General features: G+C 41.5%; 1 protein-coding gene across 7 annotated transcripts in view; it reads left to right on the top strand.

Annotated features, from left to right (window-relative positions):
• JADE3 (jade family PHD finger 3) overlaps positions 1-16,371 on the top strand; it is a 69,522-nt gene that overhangs the window by 12,872 nt on the left and 40,279 nt on the right. For 3 of the 7 annotated variants that reach the window (XM_072849589.1, XM_072849592.1, XM_072849590.1), the window contains one exon: positions 5,679-5,731. The exons of the other annotated variants lie outside the window; for them this stretch is intronic. The gene's annotated coding sequence lies outside the window, so the exon portion shown is untranslated. The remainder of the gene's footprint in view (positions 1-5,678; positions 5,732-16,371) is intronic. 7 annotated transcript variants of the gene reach the window in all.

Here is a 16,371-nt window from a genome sequence, read left to right as displayed (position 1 = left end):
TGTTGTCTTGGCAGCACAGCTACCAGGACTCTTGTCCAATCTTTGTTTAAACGTCAAGAGCTGCAGCCTCCGATCCTTCCCCTGGGGACATGGACCAGCAGTTCTGGTCTGTCAGGACGTTTCCTTAATGCTAAGCCTGAACTTTTTTTTTCTTAAACTTACCCCATTACATCTGATCTCTTACAGACCCATGCCTTTGTTTCACTAATGTTAATATCCTACCAGTATATGAAGAATATAAACAACTTTGCGTGCACCTTAGCTTAGGTGTTTAAGTTAAAACTCGCATGTATGTCAGTCTCAGTAGCTTTTCCCTGTAAGGGCAGTTGTTTCAGCCCCGACTCGCTTTTTTGTATGTATATGTTAATTATATTGTGTAACAAGTAATTTCAAGCAATGAATTAAGAAGCTTTGAGTATTTTGCGGAATGGCTGGCGCTACACACGTGCTAAATAACTGCTGCGTTGGGTCACCATCTGAGTGCCTAGGGGCCCAGCACTTCAGAGCATTTCATAAAACGACTCGATGTTACTTGTTAGTTGCTTTATGAAACCTATCCTTCTAGACATCCTGCTGCATTGTTTGTCTGAAAATGGGGTAAGCCGCTGTGGGAAATTGTTTTCCCAGCAAAATTTAATTGGTTGCTGGGAATTACTAAATCACTGGTTATTATTAAGAATTGGCTTGTTGCTGTGTAAAGGTGTAATGAAATATTTTTGTGACAGTGGAAGGAAGCAAAGGTGCTAGAGAGTTGCAGGCTTTGCTAGATGCTTCCCGCATCTCTGACCTACCTTAAGGTGACATGTACTATCTTTAGATTTCTACAATGAGATTGTGAATTTATACTGAATTACTTTTTTGGCTAAGCCAATGTGGAAGAGAGGTGAAAATTGAGAAGCTGCTAAATACTCACTGTAGTTAGCACTGTTAGAAGCTTGTGAAGAAGCAGCATCAGATCACAGTTTATTACAAGCAAAAATCCAGCCCTGTTTGTTATGAATACTTAGTAAGGATTTTAGAAGACTTTTCTTAAAGCTTAGTGACTTTTTCTTTTCTACTTGTAGTCCCCGTAGGATAAGTATTGCTGGGAAGTATCTCTTTGGTTAAATATGACGGATACTGTTTTGGTATTTGGATACTTGTTCCTATTATGATTTTTCCAGAACTGTAAGGGGAAGAGAGTACCATTACCTTCCTGCTTCATACTATAATTCATTTATAATCTCAAATACTACTGCCTTTATTTCCTATGCTGTCTTGGTAGTATTAAAATCTTGATCTGCCTTTTGTAAGAGATCTGTGTAATGTTACTGGTAGTCCATGGGGATCTGGCTACATGCATTAGATATCTGAAAGTCTGTAAAAAATTGGAAATAATAAAATGATTATCTAATACCTTTCCCACATAAGCAGCTGTTATATCCATGGGATTATTTATTGTGAAGGAGACGTGAAGCCTCACAAGAGCAGCTTTCTAATTCAGTCTCGAAAGTCATTTGTGAGGTGGGAATTGCACAGTAGATGATGCAAGTTATCAGACAATGCATGTTATCAGAAGCAAGCTAAGGAAATGTGGATTAAGTGAAATGCTCACAGGAATGTTTGCAGCTGCTTAGAAAACTGAGAGGGCAGTTACTAATTAGTTTCAAACAAGACAGGTGAATTTGAGATTTAAGTGGTCTCTCCTAGGTCCAGTATTAATTAATATTTGTTGTTAATGATGCGGGTGAAGAAATGAGGACTCAGCTCATTAAATACCCGGATGAAACTAGGTGGAGCTGCATGTCTATTTGAGAAGATGCTTTGAACTTATAGTTATTTTGAGAGACTGGAGGAGGAGTCTGGAAGGAGGGGTTGGATGGGGCTGAGCAGGGGGCTGAGGGGCAGCTCTGCGGCAGGAGGGTTTGGCTGCACGCCTGCCGGCTGGGAGCGATGGGCCCAGCAGCAATAACTGCTCACGGCCAGGACGTGAGGCAACAGGGTCATGCTGTTGCAAAAGCAAATGCACTGGAGTCTGTACATAGAATTATTATCTGCGACTCACATGACAGTAAAGGACGTTGTTCTGTAACAAGAAAAGAGTATTTTCTGTGTAGGGGAGGGTTCAGCTGATAGACTTCACCCAGATTAGAGCATCACAACCTCATAGTGGTTTTGTGTGCCAGCCCTAGAAAGGGTGATGGAGAGCAGCAACCAGAAGGATCAGAAATGTAGAAAACGTGGCCTATGAGCAGAGGGTGAACGAACTGCATTTTATTTAGTCTGGAGAAAAGACTAGGATGTACTAACAAAAGAGTTAAGTGTAGTGTTCAAACATGAAGTTAACTGTAAAGAAGAAAGGGATGATCTCTTCAGGGTCCAGTGCAGAGAGAGACCTGGTAAGGGGCTTGAGCCGCGTTGAGGGAGATGCGTGCTTTAAGCGCCGGGACAAGCTTTCTGGCAGTAAGAGTGGAAGTTTCTGGCGCAGAGTGGAAGGGGCTCACCTGGAGAGGCTGCAGAGCCTCTGTTAGGCACAGTCAAAGCTCTTGGTCCTATCTCGGTGCCCTATTCCAGGACCCTTGCAGATCTTTTTTTCTGCAACCATCTCTTTTTTTGAAAATAGCAGTGCAGTGTGTGGGATGGTTAAGGAGAGAAGCACGAAGCACTGTTTTCAACCAGTGCAATTCTTGTTTTGGAGGCTTGGCTGTTGATAAGTACTATGGTAAATTACAGAGGGAATGATAGCGTAACAGTAGTGATAACTGGAAAAAATAGGTCTTTGTTCCAAATGGCTTTCTGTTGTTAAAAGTTGTATTTTAAGAAATAAATCTTCCTGATGCTTTTTCCCCTGGTGATGCTTAGTTTCTAGGCAGTATTTATGAAAAGCTACTGTGCATTTCTAAGTTTTGTTTTCTGTGTCTACATTTTCCTTTAGTTCCTATAATTTTTTGTTTGGTTGGGGTTTTTTTGTTTGTTTGGTTGGTTTTTTGCTTTTCTGTTTCTCCATGCCAGTTTCTGTTGCTGCCCCATTGCCTTTTCAAATGCACCTGGGGAGTAGAAATGCAGAGTCTGTTGGCACAGTGTGCGCGGAGAGGAGGGTGAGCATCTCCTGTGCGTTGGTTACTCCGCTACTGAACTTGCTGCTGATGAGGAGGTTGGGGGGTTGGCACCCTTCCAGGCTGGGGAGCACTCTTCTGTTTTTTTACCTACTAGTGAAGAGCCCCCTGCACGTTAATTAGAGGTGAATTAGTTTAATGTTTCTGAATCAATATCTTAAGACTGGCTTTCCAAAAAAAAAAAAAAATCACAAAACAAAAAAACCACCCCCAAGAGGGGAGTGGTATTTTGTGGGGTCAGCTATATCTTTCATGCTGTTTTGTATATTTGTACGTGGTTGTGAAATAAGTAAAGTTGGGACTGAAGATTATGACTGTATAGTGTAAGGGTTAGAGAAAGAAAAGATTTTTAGTTGAACCTTTTGGTATTTCAGAGTTCATCTTGGCATTTAACTGAGCAAACAAATGTGTTTTTAATGAAGAGTTCAAAAATATATTAGTTTTGTGGTTCAGCTGGGAGGCAAAAGCTGTGGTTTTGTTCACACTTAAAAGTTGTAGGCTGCGTTGCATTTTAATGATGCCATTTGAGCTCCCACAACCAGGGCTTTGCTTGTGTTTCTACGGAAAACTTACATTAAAGGGGTTCAATTGGGACACTAAAGAGTTATCCCATAATGAGACATCCCATAAGAAAATTTGTTCGAAGTCATGTTTGAAAAATTGATCCAGGCATTTATTCATTTTTTTACTTTGTCTCTTCCCTTTCCCTCGCTCCCCTAGTGCATTTTGTGGGTGAGGCTCTTGGGGTTTCTTAGCCGGAAGATAGAGGCAGCGTTAAATACCGGGGTTTTGCAGCAGAGCAGCAGTGGGCTTTTAAAGCGAGTGCCTCCGATCAGCCCCACTCGCTGTGTGTCGGCTCCGCACACCGTGCTTCTGCGCGCGAGCTGGGTCCCTCTGGATGGAGACTGGGGGCTCCCATCGCTGCTCGTGCCAAGTGCACTTCGTCTCCTGCTCACGGACCCTGTGGATCGCTTCAGGCCATGTGTGTGGTGGTGGCGGCGAGTGTATCTGCTTATATCAAGTTGAAAATCCGACCCACGAAGCGTGATTCATGTTTTGGCAACCTTGGCTCTGGTACTGCTTTGATCTACAGATCTTCTCGTGTTGCTCAAAATTAATTGCTTAATGTGGGGTATAGCCAGAGACTGTCAAGGAGATGGGAAGAGGAAACTGGGATGATTAAAAAAAAAAACCAACACCAAACCAGAAAAACCCCACACAAACATAAAAACACCAAAGACAAAACCTTAAATCAAAGAAAATTAACATAACCAAAACTTTAAAATTTTTGGTTTAAAATAAGGTTTACAGGAGCTATAATTATTGTGTGTTCCCCTTCTTCCCCCCCGCCACAATTGTAAGGAAATGTTTTTCTTTGATGCCACAGCCTAAGTTGAGCAACAATAGTTCTTAAGTAATAGGATCTGTGCCACTCCTCAGTGGATGGGTGGTGGTATCCTTTTCTTGTACTGCAGATGGGTGGAGAAGCAGAAATGTTACAGCATGGTGCTGACACTTTGGCCAGAAACTGCCTCATTTCAGTTAGAAAGACATTGCCGTTCCCCCCTCCCCCTTTTTATTCTTTTTCTTCTGGCAGGGTATGCAGTTATCAGTTCCATGGTTTCACTTGAATTTCTGCTCTCTAATACTTTGTTCCCCAGCTCGTAGCAGTCCTGTTTTTGTTAGCTTTTTACTCTTAAAGCATGGGGTGGACTGCCTGCCAGGACAGACCCTGGTCTAACTGCTGACATCTCCGAGGAGTGCTGCAACTAATCTGTTGGGTGTAACAACTTTTAATGCTTTTGCCATGTCCCTTACAATAGGACACAAAGCATACATGTACATGATCCTGCAGGAGGGGAATGCGGGCAGTTGGTGGAGGGAAAATTTCCTTCTGTTCCCATACTTAACATTGCTCAAGGCTTGGGACTAGATTAAAAAGGGCAAGTAAGCAGAATCCCTGCCAGGGAAGCTGAGCTATCCAGGATTGTCAAGGAGAGGTCTGAAGGAATGTCTTGAGGAATTAAGGCAGGAGCCACATGGAGCTTTCCCTCTATACTTATTTTTTGTTTGCCCTCCTATGAATTTATAAGCATGCTTGGTTCATGGAAGACCCTTTAGAAGGAAGAAAGCATCGGTGTATTTGGAGGAATTAGCCCCTTAAGTCAGCTGAATAATCTGCAGCTACCTGAACGTTTTGTTTTGTATTCCCAAAACAGGATGAAGAATATACTAATTAAAGTTTTGTTTTGTTGGTATTGGTAAAGTTGGTTCCCATTCATGTTAAGAGGATGACAAAGTCGACTTTGAGATTAGTCTTCTGAATTTACTTTTAATTGTAGTACTTTGTGTATTTATATTGTAGTATGTGTACATACAGCTGATGCGTTTAATTTTTCCATGTATTAAGTGAGAATTATGGAATTTAAGGGTTTATATTACGGAGGTATCATTTTCTTGGGAAAATTGCAATAAAAATATAATATACCCTTCACTTACTTGCCAAAAATTAAACTGTAGCTCAAACATGAAATGCCTGATGTCACTCCTACTACCTAAATAGCACTCCTTTCATTTTTTTAGGAGCTTGTGATGTCATCAGCTGAAGCGAAAACATCTACCTCATGACCTGGCATGTAAGTGAAGGAGGAACTGATATTTAAAAAAAAACCCAACAAATGTGTGTATTGGTTTTTACAGAGTGTAAATTGAACCTATATACCTTCAGCATTCAGATATCACCTTTTTAAATGAAAGCTTTGTGGATTTTAAAGGAATATAAAGTCTTTTAAAGGACAGGAGGTCATAAAAGAAGTTGTTAACAATGAGGTTTCAGCCTGCAGAACTTCTTGTAATAATTTAAGTTAAAATCTGTCTTGATGTACCCCGTAATGCTTGGAAGGCTGGTAGGCATAGACGGAATAATTTTATCTTACCGCAATATTTACATGTGCTGCTTCTACTCCTTTTTATTCTGTGTTTCTTTTCTGGATTTAAATTTTGATAGTTGTGATGAATACATACAGTAGACAGTGATACCCTTCCTAAAATTAAAAACTCTGGTTGCGCACAGGGTTTAGTTTCTTTTACGTACTCAGATACTTCACAGTAAACTTCCTGCAGTTTTGTCACACTTCTATTTTTTTTCCTTAAGTAAGCAAAAATATTTCAATCCTCTGCAGAGGCGTTTTCGGAGATTTTTTTATTTGTCCGCTCGCTCTCTGCTTTTCTTTTATGTGGCTTAAAGGATTAAAGTGCCGTCATTGCTTTGAGGGGCTGATGTCAGCAGTGAGCTGGGTATTCCTAATTAGTGCCAACACCTGTACCTCATTATGAAGCCTCGTTGAAGCTGTCCAGTGAACCGAGGTAGCTGGTCTCTGTTGCATGGCTCTAATGTGATTATAAAGCCCTCTCCTGATGGCAAGTTTTATTACTTATTCAACTTTTGGTCTGATGTGGAAAGTGAAGCTAAGCTGAGCCATTTGGCTGGCTACCAAAGATCATAAGGAGTGGCAAAGAGAAGGGATGCAGTCATCTCAATTTCAAGACTTCTGCTTCAAAGCTTGCTTCTCCTTTGACTGTTTAAATTAAAAAAAAAGGGCGGGGGGGGAGTTTTTTTCTAGTTTTCTGTGTCAGATACTCTGAATTTAGAGACCAGATCTACAGACTCCAGCTGGGCTCTGAACATCTGAGTGCAGTTGCTATTGTGCATAACCCATTGATTTTCTGCAAATAGAGCTTTGGCCTTGACTACTCTTGTACCATCCCTTTGTCTTTGAGGGGTCAGGGTTTAGCAGTTCTTTTCTACACAGAACCAGCATTGGTCTCTCCTCCCACCTGATTCTGTACTGTTAGCAGGGCTACAATGCAATGTGCTTTGCTATTGCAGTTGGAAAATACAACCTCAGACAGATTTGACTAGTAAAATTAATGGCTCAGATGGGGTGGATCGCTATCATGTTTGGGCTTTACAGACAAAAGTTTAAGCACAGTTACTCAGTTACTTTTTTCTAAGTAGTTGAAGTAGGTTTTTAAGAGTTTAGCTTACAGAATTTAAGCATGCAGCAACACAATGCTGGCTGCAGGTTTTGGGTTATTTCTCTGTGAGTGAGGAGACAGACAGAATAACTTCAGGTGTGTTTCTTGGCAAGGTTTGAGATAATAAACCTGTAAGAATTCACATGAGAACACTGTGCTAGTTATCCAGATTTGGAAAAATGGAAGGAAATGGAAGTGTAGTGGATTCTTAAACTTCAGACATGGAATTGAAAGGCTAATTATTAAAGGATTGAATCTCTGCAGAGTAGAAGCCTTGGAGGGAAAAAAAAGAGGAGCAATTAAATAGGCATAAACTTCTGCGTGTTTTTCTGTATTAAATATCTGTCAGCTTACTAACATGTCACTTACAAGAATGCCTTACTGATCAGCTTCAGGAAAGCTATAATTCACATTATTCCTGCTCTGTAAAAGTGCTAACCATCAAGCTATTATATATTCTGATTTTGGATACTTTAAAAGGTTTTGGGTCTTGAGAAATTCTCACAGCCCCTTTGGTTTTGTGGTGGGGTTTTGGTTTTGCTTTTTCTGTTTTGGTTTCTTTATTTATTTTTTTTTAAATTTCCTTATCTTAAAGTTGATCTAGCCATGTTTAAGTCCTTGCAGCACGTTCTCTTTAGCGTTCTCTTAGCTTTGTGCAACCTTCACTGCAATACCTAGAAATGGAATAAAGCATTTGTTTGCAACTATGTATGTTGGTAGATATTCATGTCACATTTAGACATGACTTACAGGAGTTGGGAATAGATATAAATAGGTGTGTCTCTGCTACTTTGTGGCAGATATTAAAAATGACAAGAAAAAAAAGACAGAGTAACAGATTTCAAAGCAGTTGTTTTTGTAAAACAGTTCCTTAATAGCTATATGAAACTCAAACCAGTGAATTTAACAATGCTTAATGGTGATTTTAAGACTAAAGTGTTTAATGTATAGAAGGCATACCTGTGCCTCCACGGGCAGTAAGGTGAGGCAGACACTGCTCTTTCCTTTGCACAAATTTGTGAGGTGCAGCAGTAGTTTTCGTGTGTGTGTGCGTGCATGTGCATATGCATGCACACTTTTTTCAGGTTGTTCCAGGATGCTTTTTGTTTATCCTTTCATTCTTTTGGGTTCTCCAAAAGAAAATCCTGAAGGGGTAGTGCTGTAAGGTGCATGTAGGCTGTATTTGCACAGCATGCTTATTTAATTTTTTTTTTTTTTTTTTTTTTTAATAAAAAGCAACAACTCTAACCTAGGGAGTGACCTAATCTTTTACTTAATCATTTTGACCAAAATAGCTCTCTACAGTGAACAGCAATTAACAAACTCTTCAGGGCAACAGTATGTCAACTGTCAGAATCTCTGGTTGTTGTGCTCATCATAATCAGAATCTTGTCTGATAAACATACTCATTTCAGTATTTACCGTGGCCCTATAGACCACCTATCTGATCTCTAGTCCACAGAGATCAGGTTGGGAACTGATATATTAAAAAAATAAAATCTGTCGCGCAGAGGTGAATTGTTATGAGTAAGTCTGGTTTCAGATGAGCTCCCTTACTGAATTAGGTCAATTAGTGTCTCTGGTAATGGTGAACAGTGGACACCCAGGGAAAGAAAGCATTATAAAGCTCTGATAGACTGTTTCTTGTAAAATTTTGACTTTGGGATTTCCAGCAGATTGACATGACATAACGTGTTTAATAGCCCTTGTCCTCCATTTGCCTAACTCTCTTCAATCTTTTTACTTTTCAACCCCTGCAACATCCTGTAGCATTGAGTTTCACTAAGTAAATTTGTACGAAATGACTTTTTTTTTTTTCTCTCTTAATAACTTTCCTTTGAAGTTTGTCTCATAACTTTGTGTGTCCCTTATCTTCTGGGCCATGAAAAGCAGTGAGGAGTCTCTTCATCCTGTTCACTTTACCGCTTGTGGCAGATCTCTCCTATTCTGCATCGTCCTTTCTCAGCTGGGTAGTCTCAGTCTGTTTAATCTCTTACCCTAAAGGCATCGAACGCTTCCCTTACAACTGTAGTTGGAGGTTCACGTTCTGCAAATACTTTTTCTCCAGTGGTGCCAGAGGGAGGGAGAAGATACTCCCTTGCTCTTAAGCCCAAATGAGTGATCTACTAGCGTTGCTCATCCATAAAGCTTTCTCCGTGTGGCTCAGTGGGTGTAGCAAATTAAACCAGACAGGCTTGTATCAGTGCTTGTCACCGCTGCTCTTGGGCCTTGCCAGAAGGACACCTCTCTTGTATCAACGCGCAGCTCTCCGTGCTGTTCTCCTCCTACAGTAGTTTCTGTTACAGCTGATTTGGGAATGCCCAAGGACCCCATTTTTAAAGGCATTCAATGAATGTGTGTTTTCATCTTCTTAAGACCTTTCAGAAGTGTCCCGCAGGTGCTGTGGCATGGCTGTGCATGTATTAACTGGGAGCCATAGTTGGTGTTGGGGTAGGCAGCAGTGCTCAGCCTCCCTGGCGAGGACGTCCGAGGGAGCAGATGGACCATGCCCGAGCTGCTCCCGGGTCACAGCTTCAGTGTGAACAACCAGTAGCTTTTGCTGTTGCAGAGCTGGGGAAGGTGGACGGTGGAAGAGGGGTCTCAAGTGGCTTTATTCTGCCACAGCCCGAGAGCAGCTTCAGTTGTGCCTTCTCTCAGTTGCAGAGCCCCTGATAACTGATACAGCTGCTGCCTGCCCCGTGCCCTACAGCTGCGCAGGGTAAGAGCCTGCAGAGAAGGAGACTTCTTTACAGGTTTATAAAAACCTCACTGACCAACTGGAGTTGCACGTACAAAACATACCAACCGTGCAGGTTTTGCATTGCGTCGTGGAGTCTTAAGAGTGACTCTGCTGTAAAGGTGTTTTTGTTTTGTTCAATTTTATAGTTGCATTTTTAGTTGTAACCTCTCCTTTTCTCTCCCTGTTTCTCAGCAGAGATTTTATTACTGCTCTTGACAGCATGGGATTCAGGTGCAGCAGCTGCAGCATGTTGTGGGCTCTTACCTATGAATAAAGATGTGGTGAGACACCTCCCTACTTCCACGGCTTGTAGGCATTTCCATTCTCCCTGTACAGGAGTGGAGAGTGGACAAAGGGAACTGCTCTGGAGTCAGATTCATTATCTCACACCCCCGCAGCTTTGGAAGGTCAGCTGTGATAGTTCCTTATCCTCATAGGATGGAAAGGATAGTATTTTCCTGTACCTTCTGACTCCACCTATTCAAGTACCAGTGCTGTTTGTGATCCACCCTGTGGGGCGGCACCTTTTTTCCTGTGCCAAAAAAAGCCACCTCTATTTACTCACTCAGCTTTAGCACAGTAGGACATGCTTTCCACTAGGAACAGTAGAAGGGTGGTGGTCTAGTCTTACTCATTTTAATCTTGTTTATTTAGTCAATGGGGAGGAAGAGGAAGGAGGAATTTAGAGGAGAGTTAATGGTCAGTCCTGATCAGTGTGTCCCCTCATTCAAAAAAAAAAATAGTAGTACTTTGGCTTCAACTTGGCTGTTTGATGAGAAATTGAACCTTATGTGGTCTTCAGGATGCATCTCTTGACTGCTTTCTCAAACAAGATGTGGCATGTTAGAAACTATGGGCAAGTACAATCATCCTTCGGTTCCCCTTTCCAGGGTGGCATCAGCCCCAGTGGGCAAGTTTGCTGTTTATTTAGCCATTGCTGCATCTTGACAGAAAAAAATAGTAATTTTTCTTTTTGCCTCTGCTCTGCGGTTAAAAATGGAGAAACATCAGTTGGTCACAGTATCTCTTTCACGATGTCTTCTCCCACCTTAATTTGGTGATTCAGATAAACCTGGAATGCTCTTTATGTTTTTGTAAATCTATTTTAAATCTGTCTGACTAAAAGACCCCTCAGTGTCTTTGATGTATTGTATATTACAGATTGTAGCACATAACATTAATTGACTGGCCATTAAAATTAATTTAAATTCATTAGTTATTAAGACAAATTGTGTTGTCTTTTTAAAAAGTTTTTTAAACTAAAAAGAAGTGCTGTAACAAATCTTGTAGTAAATTCTTGCTCACGTTTTGATGTTTTGACATGGAGAACTAAAATAATAGTGCAACCACATATGAATGTGTCATGTGTAAAATGCTAAAAAATATAGTAGGATGTCAGTATTCAACCAATGATTTGGAATATTCCAAATATTATTTTGAGTTCTGGTTGTGACAGTACATTCCCTTTAATTGTTCCTATCCAGTGATCCCCTCGGTGCCCTTTTTTTACTTGAGAAAAACTTTAGCATCCAGAATGTTTATTTTCAACTTGTAAATGAAAACCGTTTCTTGTCAGATGAGGAAAGAAATTATCAACTTAATGTTTCCTATAGGAAAATATTTGTATTCTTGCTTTCTCTTATCCTTTGAGTAGAATATAAAGACACAACTTGATGTTTCCTGCCTTTTGCAATCCTTTGGTTTTGTTAGTGATGCAAAACTTTGCAGCAAAGCCTCTTCAAAGCATTATAAGCAAGAAATAAATGAGTCAAAACAGATAAAATATTTAATGCAGGCTGCTGTTGTTGATTCTTTTATTATTTGAGATTTAGGAAAAAACAAAACAAGAATAGTGAAACCTACTTTATTTTATTAGCAAGTACCAAAAAATTAACTGATTAATTTAAGCAAGTATCTTGCAGGATATGAGAACTGTTGCCTATGCTATTAATAGAAAAGTGTTTTTTCTTAATCCCAAATATTGCATAGGTTTCTAGATCCTTCCTTCCTTTGATAATGTTTCCTGCCTGTGTTCCTGCCTTGTGATACTAGTTCCTTACCTGTGTTTTGTCATGAAAGCATGTATTAGTACAGCTGGAGAGCAGTGAAGCAGATACAAGTGGGCAACTGCTGGGAGCATCAGGCAGATAGGGCAAAGTGGCAGCTTCACTTGAACTAGTGTAATACTGGTTATTGCCTAAGTTTCAATTAAGTAGTGACGCTTCTGGTTTTTTGTTTTGTTTTGCTTTTTATCCCCCCCGCCCCGGCCCCTTGCTGTGGTGCAATTTCATCACTGTACAACAGGACGACAATACTTAGTGACTTAGTGCATCACAGGGATTTTTCTTCTGTTCGACTCCACGTGTGCACCAGCAGGAAGGGCAATGAGTGGCAAGGCTGCTGGCTACACGCTTGGAAGACCTGGATGCAGCTGCCTGCTTTGCCAGGGGCTCCCTGCGTGATGTATGGCTGCTCTGCGCCGCAGCTCTGAAATGTCAGGCCTTTCAGTGCTTGCTTAACAGGAGCTTATCGTGAGAGTAGATATGGTAAAGACTGCAAAACACTTAGAGCCAAGGTAACGTGAATCATACCAGTTCTTAAAATAGAAAGCCCAGCTAAACGCTCTCTGAGGTTTTTCTGCTCAGTCATATTGGTGAAGCGTGTGCGTGCTGCTCCTGTTTCTCACCGGCACTTGGCACGCCCATGACTGCAGTCTCCTTGCAGATGCAGTGCATGTGGCCATCTTTGGGTGTCGAACCCCCGGGGGAGCTCCTGGGCAGCCAGCTCCTTGTTTACCCGGCTTAGCACTGGGTGTGATGACCCGGTACTGGTCCATTTTTAGGAGTGCTATGTCCACACCAGTCTTTCATCAAAGCGGACATTGTCCTTAGCTTCATCTTTGTTGAGTAAGTACACATAGGCTTGTGGGGTTTTCTTTTTTCTTTTGCCCTTTGGTTATTAGATGCCTCAGTGTTAATGTCAGGTACGTGTTTTCTTCTGAGGGAGCCCTGTAAAACAGACAACACACAATCAGTAACTGCGTCTCCCCTGCTGAGCACTCTTCGGAGCGGACTAATTCCCCGAGCACATGTAGCTGGGGTCGGTGCTTTTCCGTGATGCTTGGTGCACGTGTGTAGTTAGAGGGCTGTACGCGTGCTAGCCCGTGCCTCCTGGGTGCTTCCTTCAGGGATCGATTAGCTGCTGTGGAGTTTCCAACAGCCTGACAAGAGGTGGTTTCTTTGTGTGACACTGGCCTGAGGAAGGAAGAGCTGTGATAGCTTCCCTCTGGCCACATAGCACGCCTGCCTGCCCTGTGGGTCTGCCTGCCCCGCCGGCCACCTTGGCCTCCGGCATCGACCTGCTGCGTGGTGGCCAAGATGGTTGCGCTCCACGGGCTGCCCGTGTGTTTAACGCCGCTGTGACTTTCCTGCTGAGAACTTGTTCCTCGTTTCACCGCGCTGGGGCTTTGTCGCTCCCCCAGGGAAGGCCTCCCAGCTGGGGCGGGCAGGAAGGGAGCACCGGCGGGGGGTCGCGGCCCCTCAGCCGTGCGCGGGCAGCAATACCGAGCATGGTACCCTGCTGAGGGCGGCCATTCCCTGTCCTGAGGGCCGTGCCCTCGTTTTAGCGTTTCCCCTGACTGGGAGCGATGCTGGGAGGTGGGCGAGGAGCCGGGAGGTGGGTGAGGAGTGCTCACCGGGCAGATGCACCTCAGGCGTGCGAGCGTGGCAGTGCCAGGCAGCGCCGGCCTGGTTGTGGTTTCAGGGGAGGAAGTGCTTTTTTTCTTTTCCTTTATTTTAAAAGCAGGCTTTTGCTCAAACTCAGTCTGGTATTTTGAAGGAAATAATTTTTTTGTGTCCAAATCTCTACTGGTGATTTAGGAAAACAATAGTTCTGTTAATAAACAGCTGGTGTAAAAACAGTGTTGTGTTCAGGAGCGGCAAGTAATTATGAGGACTGAAATAGAGAGGAGCAGAACCACGTACGCATTGGTGTATTTGCGCAAATTAATGACAGTCTGATGTTGTTTATTTTTTTAAATTGATTCTGCCCAGATTGATATCGTCCTCAGGATGCTAATGCTAAAGCTGAAGTGTTCAATGGGCAGAAATATTTCCATGTCAGCCTGGCCCACCTGGCTGCCCTGTGTACAGGCCAACACATGCAGCTTGCTTCAAAGACAAAAATAAGGCTGCTCGGTCACTGACGGGTGTCAAGGAAGCACAGGGAAGAGAGTGCAATTTAATTTCTTTCTGGCCTCTTAGAGAGTTTCTGTTGAGGTAATGGTGGCACTGCATGTGTTGCTAGTGACTTGCTCTTCTGAGAAGGATTTCTGATTTTTAACAACCTGCTTGGCGTGAGGTGATTTAGCTGAAGGCCTCTGGTGGAAATCTGTCCCCCCTGCCCTCGCCATGGATCGGCACATGGACGTGGCACCAGAAATTAAAAGCTGCACTTCTGTTTTCAAGGTAGGAAAGGCAGTTGTACTTGGGGTGTGCTGTATTTTATTGTATTGTCAAAGCATGTTGTAAATGTGAAGTAGCATCGCTTACCCTCTTTTTATACTCACAAAGCAAAATGATGGGCATTAAGTGCTTTGCACTAGACTGAATGATGAATCATTGTTGTAGAAGGGCACACGAAATGATGTCAGGGTTCCCTTTTGGCTCATAATCCACAAATGAATGTGTGGGGGGGTTATATTTGGGGTTTCTTCATCCTAGTTTTATGATCTATCAGCTGACTTCTGTCCAGAATTTAACTATTTCAGGGGATAAGTCATGCTGGAAGATGATGTTGTGGACTTTTTTTTTTTTCCCCTCTCATTTTTAAACTCACGGTATCCTTGTGGCAGCTGCCAAATTGCCTTATATAAAAAGGTAACGTATAAGGAAAACAGAGTTCAAGACTATGTCTAGTTGCTATTGCACTTCATATAGACCCATGTTATTAGCCAGATTTTTGTGACATGCAGTTCCTTGCCTACTAAAATTATTTATTTACCTAATGACAAAGGAATCAGCTGTCGCTGGTAGTGCTGCTTCTAAAAACTGGCGCATTCCTCCTTTGTTGAATTACAGATTATTATGTTAACCAAGACTTAGTATGAAATAGTAGCACGAAAAGTTTTGTTTTGTGGTAGGCCCAGTACAGTCTTCAGATAATAATCCAATAAGATTTTATTTTGGGGGTGAGGGGAGGATAGGATAGATGTGGTCACTCTGTTATGGGATTCTTAAGTAGAGCAGGGGTATATATTAATTTTTTAAAAATTTCTCTTTAGAGTGAAATAAAGAAACAATGTTACTTTTTTTGCTGAACTTCCTTTTCTGTGAATTGTTTCTGCTGAACCTTTTCAGTGCAGCAAATATTGCTAACCCAAGTTCAAGTGGGTGTTTTTTCCAGTTTATATAGCCTTTTTGTTAGATTGCATAGGATATTAAAAAATAATAATAAAAAACCCAAACACAAGTGATCTCTCTTCCTCTAGTTACTTGAAAGGTTGTATTAACTCTACTCATATTTCGTAATTTCCCTGGCAGTTGACTATGAAATTTGACCTATTTAAATGGTTTTACTGTACTACATTTCCTGGAGACCTTTCAAGATAATTTGCTTCCTAATCTAAATTTAACAGTTACATAAACCACATTTTGGAGACTTGGAAATTTCTACCTACTGCCTCTGCCTTTTTTTTTTTTTGTAGACAAGCCATATTGTAAAAATGTAAGTACAGAATTTTAATCTGAGATTTGCATGTAGCTTGTCATTTGATTTTCATACATAGATGCTGTTTTTCTTTTTAATAAGATAAAGAAAGTAGGTTATTTTTTTCCCCACTTGAAAGTTTCCTTAGCGCTGTGGCCAATTCCATTTTTGTCAGTCTATTTTAAAATGTGAAGAAATAAAATCTCACAGGTCTAGGATATATTTGTGTTACAGTTCCTTGAATTTCTTGGTTGCCTTTTCCTTCTGTATAGGTCTTAACAGGTACTGAGTAGCGTATGGATATGTTTAACCTTTCTCTGCAACAAACTGAAGCCAGAAAGGAAGGACTGCTACTCCTTGGAGATACTGTTTTGTTCAGAAATCTTGGATGGATTTAAGGATTCATTTTGTACGCTTGTCACTGATGTCTTGCCTAATATGCTGCGTGAATTCAGACTCTGTGAGAGTCCTCATCCTTCTTTCTGCTAACTCTGTTACTGATGAGCTATGCTGAGGAATGTGTCAGAACAAGAGGATAAACTTAATAATTTATTTGGTAAATTTAGTTGTTTACTCTGACGCAAACTGAAAAGGGAAAAGTGTCTGTTGCTGCTGTTTCTGCAGGTATTTGAAACGGGTTTTTGCTTTGACTAAGGCTCTGAAATTTTGTTAACTGTCTGCTGTTTACATATGCTGCTTGACTGGTGGTGTGTGTGTGTTTGTTTTGGGTTTTTTGTTTTGGTTTGGTTTTTTTGAGTAATGCATGGTAACTAGCTTTTCAGAAATGGGAAG

Source organism: Ciconia boyciana, chromosome 1, assembly GCF_034638445.1.
Source record: "Ciconia boyciana chromosome 1, ASM3463844v1, whole genome shotgun sequence".
In the NCBI taxonomy this organism is placed as follows: Eukaryota; Metazoa; Chordata; class Aves; order Ciconiiformes; family Ciconiidae; genus Ciconia; species Ciconia boyciana.
The sequence above is the reverse complement of the archived record's forward strand: the minus strand, read 5'-3'. Positions and strand labels throughout refer to the sequence as shown.